The sequence below is a fragment of the Myotis davidii genome, unplaced genomic scaffold, assembly GCF_000327345.1.
Source record: "Myotis davidii unplaced genomic scaffold, ASM32734v1 scaffold73, whole genome shotgun sequence".
NCBI classification, from domain to species: domain Eukaryota; kingdom Metazoa; phylum Chordata; class Mammalia; order Chiroptera; family Vespertilionidae; genus Myotis; species Myotis davidii.
The window spans coordinates 6,838,763-6,845,723 of NW_006286675.1; the positions used below are offsets into that span (position 1 = coordinate 6,838,763).

General features: G+C 38.8%; 1 non-coding gene across 1 annotated transcript; it reads right to left on the reverse strand.

The window, feature by feature from the left end:
• Positions 1-1,407: 1,407 nt before the first annotated feature.
• LOC102760899 lies at positions 1,408-6,946 on the reverse strand. Its single transcript, XR_001512940.1, has 4 exons — positions 6,486-6,946; positions 3,557-3,604; positions 1,674-2,083; positions 1,408-1,499 (listed from the first exon to the last, which is right to left on the reverse strand). It is a non-coding gene; the product is annotated as an uncharacterized LOC102760899 (transcript).
• Between the last annotated feature and the right edge of the window lie 15 nt (positions 6,947-6,961).

Genomic DNA, 6,961 nt, shown 5'->3' on the forward strand with positions numbered 1-6,961 from the left:
GGGGGCAGCTCCTAGGTTGAGGAGCTGGTGGTCAGTGGACGTCATAGCAACCCATCAACCAGTCATTCGGTAGCTTGGGCTTTTATATATAGAGATTTTCATATTTTATGTATGCATATTACTTAGATGTAAAGATTCATAAATTGTTATAAATTAACCTTCACTAAATGTGAATGAGTGGGATAAGATTTTCTTACACTTTTATGTTTCTAGGTAATAAACTTAAAACTTTCTCATTACCAACTAGAAGCCCAATGCATGAATTCATGCACAGGTGGGGTCCCTTGGACTGGCCAGCGAGGCCTATCAGGCTGGCTGACTGGCAGGAGGAAGGGACTGCGGGAGGTTGGCTGTGGGAGAGCAATGACCACCAGGGGGCAGCTCCTGCATTGAGTGGGTCATAGCGACTGGTTGACTGGTCTTTACAGTTGTAACAGCCGCTTAGGCTTTTATTTATATAAATTTTTTTTCTAATGAAATAAAAGCATTCACTTGACAAATCAGTTTATTAATATCAAGTTTAAGGTTGTGCATAAAATTGCAATAATGACAATTTAAATGAAGTAAACAGAATAAACTGTTTATTAAAACACTGTGTAATAAAATAAACTTTTTTTGATCCGATTCTATAGTGGTAAACATTTCCCCCTTATTAACAGAACACCTGAAACACAGTTAAATTATACCATAATCTGCTTAAAACTTGAAAATACCCCTGTTCTTTCCCACTGAATGACTGAACAGTGAGGTGTGCAGATCTAGGGTTTTTTGATGAGTCAATGATAGAGAATGATAACCTAAAAGACAAGCAAAATCCCATATGCCCAAAGATGAAATCTTATTTACCCTGCTCTCTGGCCCAAACTTAAAATTGTCCTATCAAATAAATATTTAATGAATCACCCCCTTTCCTGTCTAAAATAAGTATCAAGAACAAATTAAGGATAAGAGTTGGGTTTTAAACTGCATTTTATTTGTTATTATAACATTGTCTTTTTTTTTTAACTGATCAACCTTAAAGCATGCAAAAGTTCTCTTCCAACGACTTCCACAGCCCCTTACATATCAATAAGTAAATTATAAAGGTCATTCAATTTGTAGTTCTCTCCTCCTTTATAGCACTTCTGAGCAGTGTGACACATATCACAGAGATAGGAAAGACCATCTTTAATAAATTATCTTCTTAATTGTAGAGAATTTCTGAAAATGAAACTGACAAAATGCTAACCCAATGCCTTGGATGAGTCCTCAAGGACCAAAGATCCATCTCCTCCTATTGGAAGACTTAGTCCTCCGGAGTGTCCTGGTCGTTGTAGGGCACTTGATAAGGCGATCCACCAGGGCTCTGGACAACTGCACTAAGAAGCCCTTTCACCACTCTCATTTGCCGATTCTTTGGACCACCCAGTCTTGCTGGCAGAGAGGGCAGCGATTGTTCTGTTTCACCCACAGGGACATGCAGCAGTTGTGGAAGGAATGATTACATTCTCCCCAGACCACTAAAAGGGGGGGAAAAAAAGATTATTTGACATTAGACATTTCAATTTAAATGACTGAGCTCAAATATATAGCTTATTTTATATTATGAATAATAATCATGGTTCATAATCTCAAATAAAGATGATAAATTGGTCAAAATATTTTTTTCTACCTGTAAAGAAACAGAAACTTACATGTGTAAGGTTTGTGCTTAGGGGACGTTCCACCACAGTTCTAGAATCTGTGAATGATGTGGTGGCCCTGGTTCCTATACAGCTCCATATGCTGTCTTCCGGAAGTTAGGAGATTAAAGGACTTGAGTCTTCCTTAGATCGCAGACCTGAGTTCTCAGTCATGCACTGACTTTGGAGATGTTTTGGCTTTATTTTATTAAAAAATATCCTCCTGATTTTTATTTATTAAGATATAAGTTTTAAGTGTTTTCAAGTTCATAAGTAGGTATTATGAATAGATGACATGCTTCTAAATATTATCAGCTGTACATCTGCTGAGTTGTTTCCTAGAAGTGCTGATAAATTGTGTTGTCATCAATAAGCAGTGCAATTCCTCACGTGACAAACAATGAAATTTTCCAAGTGGCTGTCTGGAAAGAGGTCGCTTTTTGATCAAAGAAAGATGGTCTATACCCCACAATTACCAAATTAATGTGTTTTTTAACCCCTTCCCCAACAATTTTTTTGTTAAAAACGTTTCTTTTTCAGACTAATTTTTTTATTTTGGTTCTATATAGTATTTTTGATGCTGGTTATGAAAACAGTTTGTAACTCGTCTTCCTATAAACCATATTTTTTTTACCATATTTTCTTAGTATACTCGTCGACGACTGAAAAAGAACATTTTGTGAAAACGAGTATACACGTTTCTGCCGGGGAAGGGGTTAAAACAGCATGAAAGAAAAATTTTAAACTAAGGGAAATCACCCACAATCTGGACTACAATCTGAAATGTGAGCTTCATCTGTCCCTTGCTTGACCATCTGAGCTATATGATAACAGAACAATTAAGACATAGGAATAAAAAAGAAAAAAACTTCTTATGAAAATAGGCTGTAGAAGGTAGAAAGCAAGAATCATTCTAGTGTTTCAGAAGAAAAAAACAGGATTTGATTAAAATGGCATAGATCACTAATAAAAAGCTGTATATAAGCCCTGGCCAGGGGCTCAGTTGATGGGAGCATCGTCCTGTATACCAAAAGGTTTTGGGTTCGATTCCTAGTCAGGGCACATACCTAGGTTTCAGGTATGGGAGGTAACCATAATTCTTTCTTTCATTGATGTTTCACTTTCTCTCTCTCCGTCCCTCTCTTCCTTCTCCTCTCTCTCCCCCTCCCTCCCTCTATAAAAAAAAATCAATAAAAACATATTCTGTAAACCACACCAGCACAAAGTACAAAGATAACTTTTCATTCTAGGAAAAACATTTAAACACGTAGATAAAGCAATCTAGAAGTGATGATTTCAAGAACTGGGATATACATACCTTTGAACTGCTTAAAACATTTAGCCAAGACAACTTTTGTAGTCCAAGACTATAAGGAAAATTTAATATATACATATAGATATATAGCTATATATATCTATACACACACACACTATATTTCAAAAAAAGACTTACAATTTTTCTATCTCAATTAAATGTTAAACACTCTATCATAAGAGTACTGAAAACTGAAATGCTTTAGTAGAATGAAACTCTACCAAAACTGACCTATAACATACTCAAAATTTTAATGATGCTTTGGCAAATTCCTTCTTATATAATTTTCTTAATAGAAGAGGATTATTCATTTTTTTGATTATCAAAGTATTTACTATGCCCATGTCTGGAATACTTATATAACCAATTCTTCCTAATTACAGACAATAAAAAACAAACAAACTTGCAGATGAATTCTATTAAGGCCTCTGAGAATCAACACATTTTATATTAATAATGGATTACTGCTTTACAGCTTATTTTTGTGTATTGGTAAAGTCAATCTTAATAGCAAATTCAAACATCCCCACTGAGAGAAAACGTTCAGTTGAAAAAGCATTAGAATGAAATGACAACATACCAACACAATCCTCTTGTTTGTTTTCAGCTTGACATCTAAGACAGGCATCTAAAAGTAAACAAACAGCAATTCTCATTCGGATGCTCAGAATGCAATTTTTAAAACCCAGACACTTCAAAGTCAAAAAACACCCAAAGGGTTAGAGATGGAGATAAAAGGCTCATTCTATTAATTTCTCATTTGAACATAACTGTTTGAACAGGAATAAAGTACAAGGCACTCTACTAATCTACTTCTGACCAGGAGCAATTTTACCAGGGTTACTGACCCTCTATTTTTACAAGCTCTGATGAAAAGATGTCCTGCCAGTGGATGCAACCACTAGAGAATACCTCACTCTATTAGAAGTTGTTATAAGCTCACTGGGCATGCTCATATAGCTCAACCTTAGGGGTAGTTTATTTTCCAGACACCCTTTTAAATAAGCTGTGCCCATGGGGATATAAACTACAGATAGTGAATGGTCAATACTATCATAACTATGTATGTTGCCAAGTGGGTACTGGAAATACTGGGGTGAACACTTTGTAAAGTATATTATTATCTAACCACTATGCTGCTGTACAAAATATAATACTGAATGTAAACTATACTTGAATAAATAAAATTTAAAAAATGAGCCATGCATATATATTGGTATTTGCTTATACATACATAAAGAAACTTTAGAAGGATACCCAAGAGACTAATAATAGAGTTTACCTGGAGGGGACTGAGTGGGAAGGAGTTTTCATTGTATACTGTCTTAAAATTTTGAATTGTGTGATTGTATAATCTATATAAATATTAAATTAAAATTAATTACAAATACTTTCTAAAAACTAGGAGTTTTTTTTCTTCTAAGAAAATGCTTCCTTTACAAACTAAGTCTGAGCCCATTTAACCAACAATGGCAAAATATTTTAATAAATTACTTGGGAGTTAATACTAGGAATGGGAACCTAAAGTATACTAGGTTGCTTGATGAAGAAGGTAATACAGAACATATATGCTTGGTGAAGGAGGTAAAATAGATTATTTTAGGGACAAACTAAATGGATTCATTCACTAACTGGAAGAAGAGTCAAAGTTGGGTAACGGAAGTTCAAACCAACAGAAAAAAAAGTTTTAACTGGAGAAAAATAATTCAGTAAAAATAGACACACGGTGGAGCTGAAGCCTGTTCTTCTTACACTGGGTTATGCACAGGCTCTTGTTTGCTTCTCTCTGCATGTTTTTACCCTAAAAAAACACACCACCCTGGCCTCTGCAGTGCGGACTAAAAACAACATTGCCTCCTAAGACTTTCTTCAACTCCATAATTACTAAGAATTTGCTCTGTGAAAGGAGTTATACACACAGGGGACACCAAAATGATGAAGCCTGGATTCCTGGTCTTCACAGCAAATAGGGAGACAGACAGGCAACCGACTGAGTATCTTAAGGATCCCAATGTAACCGTGAAGACGAGGCTCTGGTTCTGTGCAATCACAGAATTAGAATTTGTGATCCCACTGCCTCTTTCACAAACAAGGAAAAGAAGGCCCCAAAGGGTTGTGTCAAATGTCCAAGCTAACATACAGCCGTGAAGGGTTACTCTGGCTCTTTATAACTTGGCAGCACAAGCAAAAGCCTTCCTCTCTGCCTCAGCAGCCCTTGCTCCTTTCAGAATGAAGGCAGGAGAGTGGAAACCAAGAGTGTTAACCACATCGGAATAGGTTGACAGGCAAAGCTTGGATCAAGAAGTCACAATAAATCAGTTGTGTATGAGATGAATTCCAAATATTAAGGAAATAGGGTTAAGTGGGCTCTTTCCGTAGGATCTAGAAATCTCTGAATTACGCTTATAGCTTTGATTTAGACGATCAAACACTGACCTAAGTAGATAAAAATTCCCACAGTTTCAGATTAAAAAGAAGTTTCTTTTGATGACGTTCCTAATATCTGAAACAGCACATTTCTAAGCAGTACAATAACACTAACACCTTTTAGAATGATGAGGGTGAGGGCTGGGAAGTCTGAAAAACAAACTTCCTCCTGCTGTCAGCTGACCTCCAAGTGGATTTTAACACCTCTAAACAAAATACACAGGTCCAGCCCAGAACACCTTCCAGAGCTCAAAGTATAGCTGCTGTAATCTGCCACGTTAACCCACAGGAGCAGAACTGGCTATCATTAGAAAGTCAAATGTGCTGTTTCAGATATTAGGAACGTCATCAAGAGAAACTTTTTTTAATCTGAAACTGTGGGAATTTTTATCTACTTAGGTCAGTGTTTGATCGTCTCAATCAAAGCTATAAGCGTAATTCAGAGATTTACTTACAGACCATACTCTGACTTACTTTCAGTGTCCCAAGTACAGTTTATTTGTTGCAAGATAGCAACCAGTCCTTTAATTCCATATTTCTGCTTCCTAGTTTAAATTTTTTTTTCCTTTGGGGAGAAGAATAAAATGCCTTTTTAGGAACATTCTTCTTTTTAAACTAAAGGAAATTTAGGTGACACAATGTTCAGCAAAGCGCGCCTTGCTAAAGAACAAAAAGTGAAGTCACCTACGTAAGTTAAAAATGCCAAAGTGGAAAACATGATTCCAGTTGTGAATTAAGGCGTAAATTATGTGGAAAGGGGACTGTGCTGCAGGCCAATCAACTCGGTACTTTTTAAACCTAAATATGCAACATAAGTGGATCACGTCTGAAATCAAGCTCTTTCGAAAAGTAAAACATGAACAATATCTGGATCCCACTGCTGTAGGGCCTTCGGCATAAAAGACTAGCGGGCACGCTAAGGAGGGTAAACTGAGGAACCTCTGGCTTCTGCTGGATTACAAGTCTTCCTCCGGCAAGAAGGGAGCGCCATTCTCCTTTAAGTTATTTTCTCCAGTTTTCTCATTTTTCCGGACAAGACACAAAGTTTTAAAACGACAGAAACCTCGGGTTTCTTCGCCTACCCTCAGGAAAGGACAGGTGAGCAGCTCGCGGGGCATCTTAAGTGTCAATGCCCTCTTGAAACCTGCAACTGGCGGCTCGGCAGCAGCACCGGGTTTCCAAGGTGGCCCGAGCGCTCACAACAGAAACCAGACGCGGCGACACCGGGCGAGGCGGTCACGCGAGGGCTCGCTCGGCCCCCGTGTTTACTCCCGGAACCACGGGAGGGGGGAGCACCTCTGGGTGGACGCGGGCGCTCCGTCCGCAGAGGCCTGCCTCCGAGCAGGCGGGCTCTCCCAGGGGATGGCACCCTGCGACAGGCAGGGCCCGCGGGGAGGTGAAGGTCCGTGTGTCTGAGTTAGGGGCTTCGCGTTACTTCATTCCCACCAAACGGGAACCTTCTGGCACCGCCCTGCGCTCCCGGGGGCCGAGTGCGCGTGGGGCCGGTCCGAGCAGCCCGACTCCCAGGCCGGGCCTGCGGCGGCGGCCCCCCCCACCC